General features: G+C 44.3%; 1 long non-coding RNA gene across 1 annotated transcript in view; it reads right to left on the bottom strand.

The window, feature by feature from the left end:
- Positions 1–17,878, bottom strand: part of LOC131820898 (uncharacterized) — a 132,829-nt gene that overhangs the window by 48,413 nt on the left and 66,538 nt on the right. Inside the window, exon 3 of the long non-coding RNA XR_009349824.1 lies at positions 131–230. This is a non-coding gene — a long non-coding RNA (uncharacterized LOC131820898). The remainder of the gene's footprint in view (positions 1–130; positions 231–17,878) is intronic.

The raw sequence follows: 17,878 nt of genomic DNA, 5'->3' as shown, positions 1-17,878 counted from the left end.
TAACATGGGCCACTGAGACATTTAAAGAGAGTCTATGTATACTGTCCCAGATGGTGGCTGTCTTAGTTCAGGCTGCTGTAATAAAATACCATAGGCTGAGAGGCTTAAACAATAAACATGCATTTCTCACAGTGCTGGAGGCTGGGAAGTCCAAGATCAAGGCGCTGGCAGATTTGGTGTCTGATGACGGCTGGTTTCCTGGTTCACAGCCTGGGCTATCTTCTTGTGTCCTTCATGGTAGAGAGCAGAAAGCAGAGAGCAGTAAGCTTTTTTGTAATTTTTTTTTTTTTTTTTTAAGATTTATTTATTTGAGGGACGCCTGGGTGGCTCAGTTGGTTGGACGACTGCCTTCGGCTCAGGTCATGATCCTGGAGTCCCGGGATCGAGTCCCGCATCGGGCTCCCAGCTCCATGGGGAGTCTGCTTCTCTCTCTGACCTTCTCCTCGTTCATGCTCTCTCTCACTGTCTCTCTCTCAAGTAAATAAATAAAATCTATAAAAAAAAAAAAATAAAAAAAAAAAAAGATTTATTTATTTGAGAGACAGAGCAGAGCGAGCGAGCACATGAGCAGGGGCAGATGGAAAGAGAGAAGCAGTCTCCCCACTCAGCAGGAAGCCTGATAAGGGATTCGATCTCAGGACCCTGGGATCATGACTTGAGCCCGAGGCAGACACTTCACCAACTGAGCCACCCAGGCGCCCCACTTCTTTTGAAACTCACTGGTACCATTCCTGAGGGTTCTGCCCTCGTGACCTTAAGTAATCCTAGTTATCTCCCAAAGACACCACCTCCTAATACCATCCCATTGAGGGGGAGGATTTCAACATATGAATTTCGGAGTGATACAAACATTGTCCGTAAAAGTAGCCGTTAGCCCTAGGTGGCTCCTGAGTATTTGAAATGTGTGCAAATTGAGGTGCTCTGTTTAAGTGGCAAATACACACTGGATTTTGAAGACTTACTACAAACAAAGGATGTCAAATATCTCATTCATCTTTTAAACATTGAGTTTTGTTGAAATAATATTTTGGATATACTGGGCTAAACGAAATATATTATTAAAATTACCTAATTTTTAACTGTTCCCATTTACTTTTTAAATTGAGCCACTAGAAAATTGAAAATGTAGCTCACATTATGTTTCTTCTAGACAATGCAGGCCCATATGTTTATTTACAACCCTCACACATATCATCACCTATGGAAATAGGAGACTTGTTGCTAGTGAGTTCGGCTGGCAGAAAGGAAAAGAAAAGGCAAGAGATTAAGTGATATGTGGACTTCCCTCCAGTAGGTTAGGAAGATACTGCCCAGAGTTCGGGGTGCCTGGGTGGCTCAGTGGGTTGAGCCTCTGCCTTGGGCTCAGGTCAGGAAGCCAGAGTCCTGAGATGGAGCCCTCCATTGGGCTCTCTGCTCAGCGGGGAGCCTGCTTCCCCCCTACCCCGCCTGCCTCTCTGCCTACTTACAGTCTGTCTGTCTCTGTCAAATAAATAATTAAAAAAAAAAAAAAAGATACTGCCCAGTGCTTATGGAGGGTAGACTGATTGGAAGGAAAACTTGGGGTTTACAAATATAATGTTTATTTAGATATATCCACTGTTAGTTGCACATATTTAAGACATCTGGCTGATTTTTACCCATGCTGCATGGAGTGAATTAGTATCAAAAATATTCTGTGATTAGCAACTTAATCAAAGAATCCTAACTAGATACTTTTAATTTGAAATTAAAGAAATCTGGATGTCTCCTGATCTGTTTAGCATTCCTCATGATTCAGTCTACCTGTACTCCTTTCAATGGCAGAGAAAAGGAGAAGCCTTTACTATAGAGGTATGGTTTTCATTTTTTATTAGCAAATATTTGTACCAGGCATGGTTCGGGGCACAGCAGATACAGCCATGAGTAAAATAGACACAAATGCTTGTCCTCATGGAACTTTCATTCAAGTGGGGCAGACAGACAATAACCAATAAACAAATACACAACATGTATTGGATGAGGGATAAGTGATTTGGAGAAACACTTTTAGGGAAAGGAGCGTCGGGAGCGCTGGGGAGGGGTTGCTCGGAGAAGCTGTTTGGTGAAGTCCACTTGGATGAAGTGATATTGGAGCTGAGAGAGTGAGGCTTGACTGCCTAGGGAGGGAAAGCCCTTTAGGTAGAAGGAACGGCAGGTGCAAAGGCCCAGAGGAAGGGGCAGCCGAAGTGGAGCATTGACTCCAAGCAAAATGGTGAGGCACTGGTGCCTTTCAAGCAGAGGTAGCACATGGTCTTTCTTTCTTCCTCAGAAAATCGCTCTGCTTGCTCAGTGGAGACGAGGTTGCAGGGGCACCAGGGCGGAAGTAGGGAGACCAATGAGAAGACTGTGCCTGAGACCAGGGTGACCCAGTAGGAATGATAGCAAGTCGATGTTAGCCCTATTTGTTTTCCCTTTGACTTCCTTAGAAGCTGAGTGAAGGAAGAAAGAGCGGGGAGAAAGTTATCAAAAGCAACTGTTATCTTGGGGTAAAAGTTAAATGTCTTTGTCCCAGGATATTACAGCCACGTCCCAGTGCAAGCTAATGGGGGGATTTGGAATTCAAGCTGGTGTGCCTGACTCAAAGCTCTGGATTTTGTTTCTCCAAACACACACCTGTTTTCAAGGACAGAGACTTAAATTAAGCGCAGGATAAAGAATATTTAGAGATTTCATGTGGAGTGACAAATCATGGCATTTGATAAAGGTCGCAGGAAGGATTTTCATGTTTACTTGTCTGGAATAAATAGGCATCGTGTCTGGCAAATGCTAGATCCATGTTAAGTGCTTAATAAATGTCTATTGGTGACAAAATGCTAATAAATGATTAAACATATTCTGAAACAGAAGTGTATTATGAAACATACTACTTATATAACAAGATTTTCAAAACACCTCTGAATGACTTTAAACTTGATTCTTCTCCATCTCGCTCCTTGGGCTCTCTACCATATAGAATGGTGCATGCCGAAATGTCCTCATTTTGCATATTCTTGTCTGTAAGTAGTCTCCTCAGAAGTTTAAGTTTTTTAAGGTATTATTCTCTGCAAGGAAGGAGGGGAGGTGGGGAGAGAGAGAGGAGCTGACTGTGCCTCACATCCTGCTTACTACCAGCCAGGAAGGGGCATCTGTGTGCTACTCCTCCAAGCAGCTGTGGGCCCCCAAACCCAAGGTCTGCTGTCCTGATTCTCCCCGGCCTAGGGACAACCTGGCTAAATCTCTAAGGTGAACTTCTCTGCTGGAACATGTAAGTGGAAATGGGAATAAATATATTTTAATGTGTGCTCTAAACATGATTTAAAGACTTTTAAAAGAAAAAGAAAACAATTCTAAATCATTAGTGGGTAGATTCCTCATATGAACTTCTAAGAGATAATGGTGCTGTAACTCTCAGAACTGTTATTTTCTAAAACCATCATTTCTACTTGAAGTTTCCTGTATGGCTAGCCCACTGCTTATTTACTGGCGCGCTGTTTAACTTGCACGGATTTGTGATCTTTTCCAAATTTTTTCTCGTGTTTGACTTCTAGTTTCACGCCATTGTGGTCAGAAAAGGTACGTGGTATGATTTTCAACCTTCCTGTATTTGCTGAGGACTGATTTGTGACCTAGTATGTGATCTGTTCTGGAGAATGTTCCATGCACACTTGAAAAGAATGTGTGTTCTGCTGTTTTAGGATGAAACGTTCCGAATACAGCTGTCATGGTCATATGGTCTGGTGCATCATTCGAAGCCACTGTTTCCTTGTTGATTTTCTGTTTAGGTGGTCTGTCCATTGATATAAGTGGGATGTTAAAGTCCCCTACTGTTTTTGTGTTATCAATGAATTCCTCTCTGTTTGTTATTGTTTTATATATTTGGGTGCTCCTCTGTTAGACAGATACATAAATCTTTACAATTGTTGTATCTTTTTGTTGGATTGTCTCCTTTATGATTATAGAAGGCCCTTTGTCTCTTGTTACAGTCTTTGTTTTAAACACTAGTTTGTTTGATGTAAGTATGCTATTCTGTCTTTCTTTTGATATCCATTTGTGTGGTAAATGTTCCCCCACCCCATCACATTCAATCTGCAGGTGTCTTGAGGTCTAAAATGAGTCTCTTGTAGGCAGCGTACAGACAGTTCTTTTTTTTTTTTTTTTTTTTTTTAAATACATTCTGAAACCCCAGGTCTTTGATTGGAGCATTTAGTCCATTCCAGTAAGTCCATTCAAAGTAATTACTGATAGATATGTATTTATTGCCATTTTATTACTTGTTTTGTCATTGTTTCTGGAGATTTTCTCTGATGTTTTCTTGTCTTGGTCACTTTTGGTCTTTCCTTTCCCAACAAAGAGTCTCCTTTAATATTTCTTGCAAGGCTGGGGCACCCAGGTGGCTCAGTTGGTTAAGCATCTGCCTTCAGCTCAGGTCATGATCTCGGGGTTCTTGGATTGAGCCTTGCATCAGGATCCCTGCTCAGTTGGTAGTCTGCTTCTCCTTCTCCCTCTGCCCGTTCCCCCACTGTGCATTCTCTCTCACTCAAATAAATAAATAAAATCTTAAAAAATATATTTCTTGCCAAGACAGTTTGGTGGTCATGAACACTTTCAGCTTCTGTTTGTCTGGGAAACTCCTTAGCTCTCCTTCTATTCTGAATGACAGCCTTGCTGGATAGAGCATTCTTGGCTGCAGGTTTTCCCATTCAGCACTTTGAATAGATCATGCCACTCCCTTCTGGGTTGCCAAGTTTTTGTTGAGAAATCTCTAGGTAGCCTTACATTTCTTCCCTTGTAAATTAAGGACTTCTTTTGTCCTGCTCCTTTTAAGATTTTTTTAAAATCACTATCTTTAGCAAATTTAATTACAACAGGTCTCAGTGTTAGCCTGCTTTTGTTGATTTTGATGGGGGTTCTCTTTGCCTCCTGGATCTAGAGGTTTGTTTCCTTTCTCCAGATTAGGGAAATTTTCTACTATTATTTCTTGAAATATATTTCTGCCCCCTTTTCCCTCTCTTCTTCCACTGGGACTCCTGTAAGATGAATGTTATTATGTCTGATGGAGTCACTGAGTTTACTACATCTATTCTCGTGCTGCGTAATTCTTCTTTCTCTCTTTTGTTCGCCTTTAGTATTTTCTATTATTTTTGTTTTCTAGGTCAATAATTCCTCTGCTTCTGCCAGCCTGCTGTTCATGGCATCAAGCTTGTTTCCAAACTCATTCATTGCATTCTTTTTTTTTTTTTTTTAAGATTTTTAAAAAAATTATTTGACAGATCACAAGTAGGCAGAGAGGCAGACAGAGAGAGAGAGGAGGAAGCAGGCTCCCCGCCGAGCAGAGAGCCCTATGCGGGGCCCGATCCCAGGACCCTGGGATCATGACCTGAGCTGAAGGCAGAGGTCACTGAGCCACCCAGGCGCCCCAACACTTTATCTCTGATTAATTGTTTAACTCTTTTACCTCTGTAAGGGTTTCACTGAGGTCTTCTATTCTTTTCTCAAGCCCAGTGAGTATCCTTATGATTGTTGCTCTAAATTCTCCATCAGGCATGTTACTCGTATCTGTTTCACTTAGCTCTCTGGCCATGGCCTTGTTTTGTTCTTTCATTTGAGATAAAATCCTCCATCTTGGGATTTTGTTTAAGTCTCTGCCTTTTTCTTTGTGTTAGGAAAGCCAGTTATGGCTCCTGCTCCTCCAAGTAATGGTGTTATGAACAGGAGGTCATGTAGTGCCCAGGTCCTGGCACTTCAGAACGTGTCTCCATTGTGTGCTATTGTATTTTGGCTGCTCCATTCTTAAGACAGTCGTCTACAGAGGGTCTCCTTGCCTGCTGTGGGCAATTTTTGGTCCCTGGCTTGAATGTGGTGAGTTTTAACTAGATGTGCTTTAGTCTGCTTGTCAAATGAGACCTGACACCAACTCCACCAGAACTGAGACCCTGCAGGACTCTCTGGTTTGGAGACATGGTGCGGGTAAGGGTTTGTGCTGGTTTTCTTGGGGGAGGGGCCCACCATGCTGGGACCGAGACAAGTTGACTAAGAAGAGTAATCCTGCCAGAGTGCAGGGGTGTGGGACTTGGTGTAAGTAAGCAGGGAGCCAGTAGCTGCACCGCCCTGCTTCCCACCGGCGGCTCTGTGTTTACACTGAGGGTCCGGGGAGGGAAATGGCCCCAGCCAGCTCCTTTGTCCCTAGAGAGCCATCTCTGCGAACCCTGCCTCTCAGGGTTGTGCTCCGAGAACAGCCAATAATCTCCCCCACTGTGTGTCCCAGGAGGTCTTCAGATCGTTGTTGGCATGCTGTCTGCCCTGGGTTGTTTGTCTGCCTTTTCCCCAGGAGCAGTACTGTGCCCTCTGGGCTCTATCACACACAAGCCTGGTGGTCTTTAAAACTCTAGGCTTTAAGCCCTACTGGTTGTAAGAACTCAGGAAAGTTGGACCTCTTGTTTTCCAGGCCAGTGGCTTTGGGAAAAAGTTCTCCTTGTGTGTTCCCCTCTGTGCTCCCCCCTCTCTCTCTCACCCTTCTCTGTGACCAAGGCTCCCTCCCCTCTATAGCACCTATGATGCATTTCTCCCCAAACCACACGGCTGCCCTGCCTACCTTCTTCAGTGTGGCCTCTTCTCTCCCTTTATTTGTGGAATTTGTTCTGTCAGTCTCCAGGTCGCTTCGTGGGGCATTTACAATAACTTGATAGTTAATCTAGTTGCATTCACGGGGCAAGACGAACCTAGGGCCCTCCTCCTCCACCACCAACTTCCTCTCAAGTTTTCCTATATGAAGAAAACCTGTAGATTAGGGTTTATCAACAGCAACACTCCTGACATTTTGTGCCATATGATTTGTCGTGGTGGGGGTGCCCTGTGCATTGTGGATGTTCAACAGCATGCCTGGCCTCCACCCGCTAGATGCCAGTACTGCCGTCCCTCCTGTGACAACCAAAACTGTCTCCAGACATTCTCGAGTGTCTGTGAGGGGTGGGGGGCGGGCACAATCACATCCGGTTGAGAAGTACTGCCACAGCTGTAGATATAATTATAGATATAGATGTAGTCACAGAAAATGGACTGAAAGCTCTGTTAACAAGCTACCCTGAAAAGTGAGATGAGGGATGAATTCCTCAAGCTGAAGGCTTGCATTTTATAATTTCTAAACCACTGTTTTGAATAATTTTCGTAAGCCTCTAGTGCCTCTATAATTTAAAAAACACTCAGAGAAACTCTAAATCAGCTCTATTTCTTTCCCCTAAGCCAAGATTTCTAAGGGAAAGTAACCTGTTTAAACACCCGAGAGAGTCAATAAGAACCTCACCTGAGACTTGGAATTTGGAATTGCTTGTTCTTTAAAAGTAATTAAATTTGCCTGCAGAATCATCTCTTTTGCCTTGGTAATTCTCCAGGCTGCTGAAATACCACATTTGCAAAAATACACCCCCGATATAACCTATCCAGTTTTTTCTTCCATTTAGGCTCACCCACGCAGGCATCTTGTGGAACCAGACAGCGAAAGCCAAAGGCACTAATGGGGAGATGACCGGACAACAGTTGTGCACAACTGGAAGATCTGGGACCCCATCCCTTCTAACTGACTTGTGAAAATCACCAAGTGAGGCCCACTACTGAATGATGATAAAAGTGACAAATTCAGTGGTGGTATCAGGACACCCTACGTGGGCTTTGTTCCTCTACTAATGAAAAGCGTAAGCTCTTCATATTTGCAGTCAAATTCTCCATGTCCTCCTTGCTACACTCCGCACAGTTATTCATAATTCACAGAGCACACTTGGAAAATTACTTTACTATCACCTGTTACGGCTCTGGCTCTAATCACAGTATTTTTAAAACCTACAAGTGTAAAATAAGTTGTACAACTTTATTTTTTATAAAGTCAATTATTTCTAATTATTATTATTATTATTATTATTGCTTTTCACTTCACTTTTGAAAGGACAGGACAACAGTGGGCAGCCAGAACTGGAATGAATCAGCAGACTTTCGGTTTACAGTTTGAAGACTCAGTTCCAAATTTCACATCAAGTTAAAGATAAAACTAATACCAAAAAAACATAAAGCCAGCAGCACCTGGGTGGCTCAGTTGGTTAAGCGTCTGCCTCCAGCACAGGTCATGATCCTGGAGTCTGGGTATCAAACCCTGTTATCATGCTTCCTGCTCAGCGGGGAGTCTGCTTCTCCCTCTGCCTCTGCCCCTCACCACACTCATGCTCTTTCTCTTTCAAATAAATAAAATCTTAAAAAAACAAAACAAAACAAAATGTAAAGCCATGTTAAAAATAAGATAAACATCTCTGAAGGGGAGAAATGTAACAGAAGCACAAATTAGTGATCTAGGTTGAGCCTAGGCCAAGAAGTAGGAAGAGGCGTGGGAGTTTGGGGTGTCAGGGAGTACCAGTGCCCATGGCCGACTGCAGAGCAGAACCTGGTTCAGTAGTGGCTCTCCTGGCTAAGCCAGAAAGATCTAAACCTGCAGCCTATTAACTCCAGCCCAAGGTAGTGAATGCATGCAGTTTATGTCTGTCCCTAACATGTCTTTCAGCTTCCTAGGGTTAAGACATTGCCTACCAAGTACGTTTCCTCCCATCCGCTTCCGAGCCCCCTTTTCATGTCACCCTACTTCTGCCCTATATCAACAGTCACTTCAATGGTGTCCCTGCTTCTCAAGTTTCCTTATAAAACAAATTCAATCGATTCCATCAAAATATATATTTTTAAAAAATATTTTATTTATTTATTTGACAAACAGAGATTATAGATAGGCAGAGAGACAGGCATAGAGAGAAGGGGGAAGCAGGCTCCCTGCTGAGCAGAGAGCCCGACGTGGGGCTTGATCCCAGGACCTGAGTGAAGGCAGAGGCTTAACCCACTGAGCCACCCAGGGACCCCTCCATCAAAATATATTACTGTTACACCATTATGTGGCTCCAAAATCTTGGTATCAGCTCTCTACTAGGAATAGAAGTGTTCAAGCTCTTCCTCACTCTCTTGCCATTCAAAACCCTCTGCACGACCTGAGGATTCTAAAAATGAAGGCTAACATAAGACACTTTGCTCCTGAGTCTCAAGAAAGCAGCTGTGTCCCATTCCCCCAAAGAAGAGAGGCTGAAGTGGACCACTGTGGGGGTACCTCTTAGCACCCCTTCCCCTGGTTGTCTTCTAGAGACCATACCTTTGCCACTCCCAGGCCAAGGGGTCTGGGTTAAGGCCGAGGGTAAGGGTGACACCATCCAGAGCAACCAGGGACAATCCCAGAAGTGTCCATCCATAGGGCTGAATGATCCGGGGGAAAAGCATAGACCAAAGCCAATCCCACCAGAGCCAATCCCCGGACTCGGATTTCAATGACTGGGGAAGAGAAGTTCTTATTGGTCAAGGTTACTGCAAAGACAAACTGGGAAAGCTTGTGGCCACCAAAAGCATGCCTGGGAATGGAGGGAACAGAAAGGAAAGCCAAGCCAAGGGACGCAGAGACAGAAAGCTTGCCAGCCGCCCAGTACGATACCAGTGCGGCAGGTTCGAAAGGTGGGGAGCAATTAAGACAGCAGAAAGCACATGGGCCAATGAGAGACCGCACGCTTGGGACTCATCTGCTATCAGCCTGTGAACTTTTAGCTTTGTACTTTCAGAATGTCTTTGATTTCCCATCGCCGTGATGGTGTAGGCGCTCCTTTCAACTTCTCCTGCTTCAAAAACAGTTCTAATATGGAAAACAGCTACTCAAGCCAGCTGGAGCTTCCAAGCAATGTCAAGTCTGCACTAATTACAGCTTCCCAGAGAAGAAAATAATTTGCCCCCTGCTGCTAGCTCCGACTTCCAATCTGCTACCTGTCCGAAGAAACGCAGGATTTTGCAACTGGGGTTTCCCCGTGATTCAAATCCCAGAGCACCACCTCAGCCTTTCTTTTCTGCTCTCATGCTTGGACAAAGGTTTAGGAAAAACGCCGAGTTTTCCTTAGACCCACCACATACCCCTTCATGCTCTTCTTGGACGCTCAGAGCTTGTAAGAAAGTCCATTTTCTACATAATACTGAAGGTAATACTTCAACTCAGCAGTTTTCAGAGCGTGGTCCTTGGACCGGGAGCATCAGCAGCCCCTGGGAACTTGTTAAAAATGCAAATCACCAGGGTCCGCCCGAAAGCCCCTGAATCAGGAAGTCCGGGAGGAGCCCGGCCATCTGGGTCCTCACAAACCCTCCTTTTGGTGGTGTTATCCTAACCTTTGAGACCCTGCTCTAACTGGTGCCTGCCTTTGACTTCTGGTTGTTTGGATTAACCTGAGTATTTCTTTAAGAAGTCATACCACTTGTTTAGATTTTCATGGAAATTGATAGGTTCAGAAACTTAGTGATGAATTAACTCAAGAGAACAAGGCAACACTGTTTTCATCTTGTGATTGCGGGTTAAATAAAGCGCATCTGCTTTGTCATCTCGAGGGAGCCCTGTGTTAGTGGTTCTCAAACTTGAGCATGTATCAAAGTCACTTGGCTCCAACAGATTGCCGGGCTCTACCCCCAGCGTTTCTGGAACTGTTGATCTCACGTGGGGCCTGAAAATTTGCATTTTCAACAAGTTCCGTGTGATGGTGATGCCACGGGGCAGGGCCCACACTTTGAGAACCACTGGGCTAAACGAATAACAAATATATTTTCATCATGAGTTCGTTTAAAGAGAGAGGGGGTGATACTGTAGTCTGGTAAATTTTGACACACCTTCGTGATCCCTTTCCCTGGGGCCCCTTTCCCCTTCTGTTCTGTCTTCCTGTGGCTAACAACACTTCTCGTAACCCAGCTCTCTACAGAGTAAAAATGTGAAGATAGATAATGAACTTCCCCTGTTGAAAACCCCTTGCACCCAGAGCAGGGGTTGGCAAACTTTTTCTGTAAAAGACCAGACAGTAAATGTTTTAGGACTTACTGGCCAAAGGGTCTTTGCTGTGAAGACTCAACTAGGCATTATGTAAACAAATGGTAGAGGGTGTGTTCCAGTAAAAGTATGTGCAGAAAAAGAGCGGGAGGGCAGGATTTGATCTCAAGGTCAGAACTGACCCACCCCGGGGCCAGAAGAGTGTTCTAATGTTTAAGACCACCAACAGCAGCAGCACCTGCTTAACTTATTAGAAATTCGTATTCTCAGGTTTATCCCAAGCCTACTAAATCAGGAACTCTGGGCCTAGGATCTAGGAATCTGTTTTAAAGAGCCTTCCAGGTAATCTGGATGCTCGATTTTGAGACTCACTGGTCTAGAACAGTGATTGGCAGCCTTGGCTGCCCATCAGAACCACCTGGGCGCACCCTAGGCCATTACATCAGACTGCGCAGGTAAGACTCCAGCATCAGTGTTTTTAAAGTTCCCAGTGATTTGGACACCGACCTAAGCTTGTGATACATAATTCTAAAGGGCATGCTGGATTCTCCTTTCTTCTCAAATCATGTAGAGATGGGGATATGTCAGTCATTCTCTCTCCCATTTTCGGGAATTGGCTTTAAAATTGCTCAACCCAGGGGCGCCTGGGTGGCTCAGTGGGTTAAAATCTCTGCCTTCGGCTCAGGTCATGATCTCAGGATCCTGGGATCGAGCCCCACATCAGGCTCTCTGCTCAGCAGGGAGCCTCCTTCCTCCTCGCTCTCTGCCTGCCTCTCTGCCTACTTGTGATCGCTATCAAATAAATAAATAAAATCTTAAAAAAAAATTGCTCAACCCATAGATTTCATAGGGCATTTTTTGCAACCACTTAATATGGGCTCTGAAAGATCACAGCTCATTCAAACCCATCTCTGGGCCCATCTGTGGTCATCTGTTGCTCTTGGCAGAAGGTGAAAAAAACACATGCCCTCAGGAAATGGCCTCAAGATCAGAGCTGGGGGATAGGATGCATATTCTTTTCTGAGCATAAATAGAAGATTAATGATATTTCTCCTTCCTCCCCCTACCCAAATCCAATTTTTACAACCAGAAATATGAAGTGACATCCCTTTGGCTCAAGGACGGCTTTTGTTTTTAAAAGACAGATTATAGGGGGGCGCCTGGGTGGCTCAGTGGTTTAAGCCTCTGCCTTCGGCTCAGGTCATGATCTCAGGGTCCTGGGATCAAGCCCCACATCGGGCTCTCTGCTCAGCAGGGAGCCTGCTTCCCCCCTCTCTCTCTGCCTGCCTCTCGGCCTACTTGTGATTTCTATCAAATAAATAAATAAAATCTTTAAAAAAAAAAAAAAGACAGATTATAAATAATGCCGACGTTCCTTCTTAGGTGCCATCAGCCACAGGACACCTCTGTTTAGGCAACGTTATGACAGGTGGTACTCACTGGGCAGCCAGGATTGAATTTCAGCCTTAAGTGCAGACTGCACAGTTGAGAGTGGTTTGGAATCTCCCAAGAGGCTCATTTCAGTTGGGGTTTGCAACTGGTTTTGGCACCTGTCCTTTAAATCCTTTATACTCAAAGTTGTGTTCCTTTGACCTGCAGCATCCCTACCTGGAAGCTTGTCAGAAATGCAGAATCTTGGGTCCTACCCCAGACCCACGGAATCAGAATCTGAACTTCAGCAAGATTCCCAGGGGATTATTAAAGTCTGAGAAGCGCTGCTTTCCACTCAGCTTTGCAGAATACCAGTAGGCAACAGATTTGGTAAAGCAAAGACAAAAATGTAGCTCGGAGTGTGGCAGTGAGCTACCACCTTGAGCAGGAAGGTGCTACGTCAGAAGTTCACGTCCAAACCGAGTAACAAACCTCAGACTGTAAGGCCTTCTCTAGGGCCTAGGGTTACTGTAACGAAAGGATTTTAAATACTGGAATGATGACCATGAGTCTAGTTTGACCTTCTAAGGGAGAGACAAAATGAAGGATAAACATGTGGTTGAATTTCACAGTCAGAAGGCAGAAAGGGGAGCTACCACGATGGGTGAGAGAGATTTTACATTACAGGTCAGACCTTCTGGAGACGCTAATTACCTCTCCATGACCAACAAAGGACTGGAGAGCTTTTCTCCTTGAGGGTAAGAGGGAGGCGGAATTAACTGGATGAACCACATCCATTAAGTGCTGTTGCAATGAATTACAGTCATTTTAGATCAATATAGACCTTTATGATCCACTGAGTCAGGGCTTTTTTTTTCCCCCCTTGAGAAAAGAAAATGCTTGAGATAGGCCAAGTATTTCATTACCAAGGCCATCGCAATGGTCATCGTCAAATATGGGAGCCCATGATGAAGTCTGCAAGTAGTCCTAGGATAAGCTGGTTGGTGAAAGAGATGGTCTAATCATACCCATGACAGACACCCAAGCAACGCTGGTTCAAAGAACAGCAGCAGTAACTTCCCTTTAGGAAGCATTTGCTGTGTTTGGGCGAAGCACGTTCCATGTTGCGGCTTGTTCCATGATGCAGCGTGTTCATCAGCTCTGGGCAGTAGGTGTTCTTATGATCCTATTTTATAGTCCAAGCATTCACAGGGTGTGACTACTTGCCCTGTTGATAAGGGACGGGTGCGGGAGACCAGAGCCAAGCAGTGGGCGGCAGGGTCCACAGAAGCAGCTACTACGCAGGATCACCTCACGGACAAACAATACTCTCTCAGAACTTGGAAGTCTGACAAAATCTGGGCGAGGGAATGAACTGCATCGATGAGTTAGAGATGGAACAGGACGCTTGTATTTTCAGAGGGGAGACGAGTCGGAGCCTCTCTCTCCTCTTTGTTTTCTCATTAATTTTCCCGACCAATTCCAGACGCTTCCTACAGCTTCTGTCCCTCCCTCATGTTTGCAGTGCTAAGGCCCTTCTCTTCCAGTTGCTCTTACATTTTCAACAGAAGGATTCAGAAACAACACAATTATTATTATTCAAGTTGGCGTAGTGTTACCTGTTCCCTTTCAAACAGGTTGTGTCTTGACCCATGAAGGGAAAGTCTCTACTTCTGCCATATTGTACTCTGCACATATAACCAGCACCGAATCCGTTTCTTGACTGATAAATGATTACAGCTAAGATATTGAAAGCTTAACGTTTTGCTTCTCCAACTTTTCTGCCTGAGCCAGACCGATTCTAGGGTAGGGCCTCTTGACCCCCAGCTCCTGGAATTCCTTCTGTTCCATAATCCTCCTCCCTCGGGTGTAAGTACACGTGGCTTGTTCTTAAGCAACAGAAGATGGCAAAGGTGACAGGATTTTAATTGTCTTGCTAGGAGACTCTCCCTAGCTGGCTTTGAAGAAGCAAGCTGCCAACATGTGTGCTGTCATTTGGAGAGGACCACACAGTGAGGAGCCGAGGGCAGCCTCCGGCTAACAGCCCACAGGCAGTGGAGGCCCTCAGTCCAGCAACCCACAGGGAGCAGAACACTGCCAATGACTATGTGAATTTGGAAACAAATCCTTCTCCAGTTGAACCTTTAGATGAGAACTGCCTTCTCCTTCCATCCTCAGAGCCTTAATCATTTATTGTGTGAGTCTCAGTCAGCCCTACTTCCAACGAAATCTCTTCCCCAATCCGTATGCTTCCATTTAATCTTATGATCCACCACCACTTCACACCTGGGCAACCACAGATAAAATACTCTAATCTACAATGGTTTCCTCAAGCTGGATCTTCTCAGTTTAAGTAACAACAGCAGAAGGGTATAGGGCCTTAGTAGAACCATCTGGAATGGATGGCCACTCTCTGCTAGAATTGGGCAAAAACAGTTCTTGAACAAAACATATGTCCCAAGGAAGAACCAAATTTATTGTAGACAATATACTTCCGATACACTTTTAGGAAGAAAACATTTTCCTAAAGGCAATACAACCCACAAGGATTTTCCCTGCCCTGGGACTTTATCAATCAGAACAGCTTTGTTCCCCACTTGCAAGATCTAGGGGCATGCTTGGCACAGCTAGATGCTGCCATAAATAAAATGGCCTCTAACACCAGATGTGAACTCCCAGCAGTACAGAGACCAGCAGAGGCTCTGAAATTCAAATATTCTTTAACGTGATCGATGTTTCAGCCGGAATTTCCTCCCCACATGTCTTTATAAGTGGAAGGGCTGCCTCTCAAAGCCTGATCATCACCAGGCCAGAGCCACTCACGAGGGATGTGGCTCTGTTCATCTTCCAGCTAGAATTTTCACGAAACCACACCACAGTCATGCTACATATATGACATGCTCATGCCTCATCTTGTTACAATTACCTTCCAATCAGGAAGAGAAACGATTTCAGCAGAGATGCTAACAACGCACTTCTTTTTATTCTCTTTCTCTTCTTTGATCAATGGGCAATTAGAACGGAGTCTCTGTTTCCCCAGAGCCTGTAATTTTATAGTCTGCTCAGCTCAATTTGACTTACAGGGGGTGGTGAGTGGGTTTTAAACTTTTTTCCACTGAGCGTTTCAAACACACTAGAACGAACCAGAATACCTTCAGAGCGAGTTCGACAATAATTTTCTAGAACTTCTCTTCACCCAAGGAGAAAGGCAAATCTGTCATCACTACATAGGGAAAAACAACAACAACCATAAAATGCATTTCTATTGTCTAGTAGCTTTTCCTTTGGAAGTAAGTGGTGCTGTTCAGTAATAATGTGTGTGTGACAATTGTACTCCCTTTTGGGGCACATTTGAGATTTCTCATTTGTGTTCATTCTTACCATGATGATGAGACCCAGTGGTGTCTGGCCCTTATTTCCTCAGTGGCCCGCTGTCTGGGTTCTTACCACACTGACTGGTCTATTCCTTGGTCATGCTTTCCTCCTGCCTGTTGCAGGACCTTAAGAACACAGTCTTCCTTTTATCTGGAATCCTCTGCCATTTCTCTTCCCCCAGGGCCTCATTACCCTTCATGGCTCGGCACTCAGGGCATTTCCTCACGCAAGCCCTGCCCAACCTCTGGTCTAGGTCAGCTGCCTTGGTTATAGGCTTTCTGAGGTTTGCAACCATATATGCTTATTTGCACATTTATTTGATTAAGCTTGAATCCCTCATGAGATTGTGAATTCCATGAAAGTAGGGACCACGTCCGCTTTTCGCTCTTTTCACCAGCACATCGTGGGTGCTGAATACTTGATACATAAACTAGTGAATGAATGAATGTTGATTTGGAGATGGGTTTCATCACTGGACCAGGAACTATGTGCAAAGACACTAAATAAGAGTGGAGATACAATGGGGACAAAAAGAACAGAAGAGGGACGCCTGGGTGGCTCAGTTGGTTAAGCAGCTGCCTTCGGCTCAGGTCATGATCCCAGCATCCTGGGATCGAGTCCCACATCGGGCTCCTTGCTCTGCAGGGAGCCTGCTTCTCCCTCTGACTCTGCCTTCCACTCTGTCTGCCTGTGCTCGCTCTCGCTCGCTCTCTCTGACAAATAAATAAAATCTTTAAAAAAAAAAAAAAAAAAAAAGAACAGAAGAAGGTTCAACAAAGTTCTTAGGGGAAAGAAGGGATAAAGGTGAAGCTAGAGCAACAGACGAACTAAAATTAAACAGAGGAAAAGCCAAGGAAACCATCTGAGTGGGGAGTCATCCAAGCTGAAGACTCTAAAAGAGAGGCCCATGACTCCTGGAGCTATTCTATGGCATTGTTACCAAATGGGACTGACCCAACAACCCAGGGCCTTAGGGAACTGCCTGAAGTAGTTTTTGCCTGAGTTCTGTGGCCCTGTCCACGACCAACTAGAGAAGCCCTTGGTCCTTCAAAGGCTAGAGTTTCCACTCCTTGAGAGGCAGCAGAGTGAAACGAAGATGAGCTGAGTCAAGTTGACTATATAAGTCATTCAACAAACACTGACTGAATGTCTTCTGAGACTTTGGAGTGACAAATCAATGATGCTACTGTCTCTGCCTTGAGAATTTTTTTTTTTCTTTTGCCATCATTGAGCGCATGAATTCTGAGTAGAGTGGACACAACGTTACATTAGTTTCAGGTGTACAACTTAGTGACTTGACAGGTTTACAGGGCATGCTGTGTTCACCACAAGTGTAGCTACCGTCCGTTCCATTATATCACTACTGCAATATCACTGACTGTGTTCCCTATGCTTACTCATTCCATAACTGGAGTCCTGTGGCCCCCTCTTCCCTTCACTCATCTTGCCCAACTCCCCACCTCTCTCTCCTCTGGCAGCAGTTGGTTTATTCTCTGTATTTATAGGTTTGATTCTGCTTTTGGTTTTTTTATCCAATTTTTCTTTTTTTAAGATTCCACTTATGAGTGAAATCACATGGTATTTGTCTTTCTCTGTTTGACTTATTTCATGTAGCATAATACCCTCTAGGTCCACCCATTTTGATGCCAATGGCATGATCTCCGTTTTAATGGCTATATAATATTCCATTGTGTGGCATGTGTATGTACCTGTTACATTTTCCTTATCCATTCATCTATTGATGGACACCTAACATTGCTTCCATACTCTGGCTGCTGTACATATGCTACAGTAAATGTAGGGGTGCACATATCTTTTCAATTTGGTATTTTTGTTTTCTTTGGGTAAATACCCAGTGGCGGAATTACTGGATCATATGGTATTTCTATTTTCAATTTTTTGAAGAACCACTATACGGTTTTTCAGTGTCTGTACCAATTTACACTCCCACCAGCAGTGCACGAGGGTTCCGTTGTCCCCACACCCCTGCCAACACTATTATTTCTTGTCATTTTTATTTTAGCCATTCTAACTGGTCTGATAATCTCATTGTGGTTTTGATTTGCATTTCCCTGATGATGAGTGATGTTGAGCATCTTTTCACATACCTGTTGGCCATCTGGATGTCTTCTTTTGGGAAAATGTCTATTCAGGTCCTCTGCCCATTTTGTAATTGGATTGGTTTTGTGTGTGTGTGTGTGTGTTGAATTTGTATAAGGTCTTCATTATTGCAAATATTTTCTCCTATTCAATAGGTTGACTTTTTGT

This window comes from Mustela lutreola, chromosome X, assembly GCF_030435805.1.
Source record: "Mustela lutreola isolate mMusLut2 chromosome X, mMusLut2.pri, whole genome shotgun sequence".
In the NCBI taxonomy this organism is placed as follows: Eukaryota; Metazoa; Chordata; class Mammalia; order Carnivora; family Mustelidae; genus Mustela; species Mustela lutreola.
Note: the sequence above shows the minus strand (reverse complement) of the source record. Positions and strands in the feature narration are given on the sequence as shown.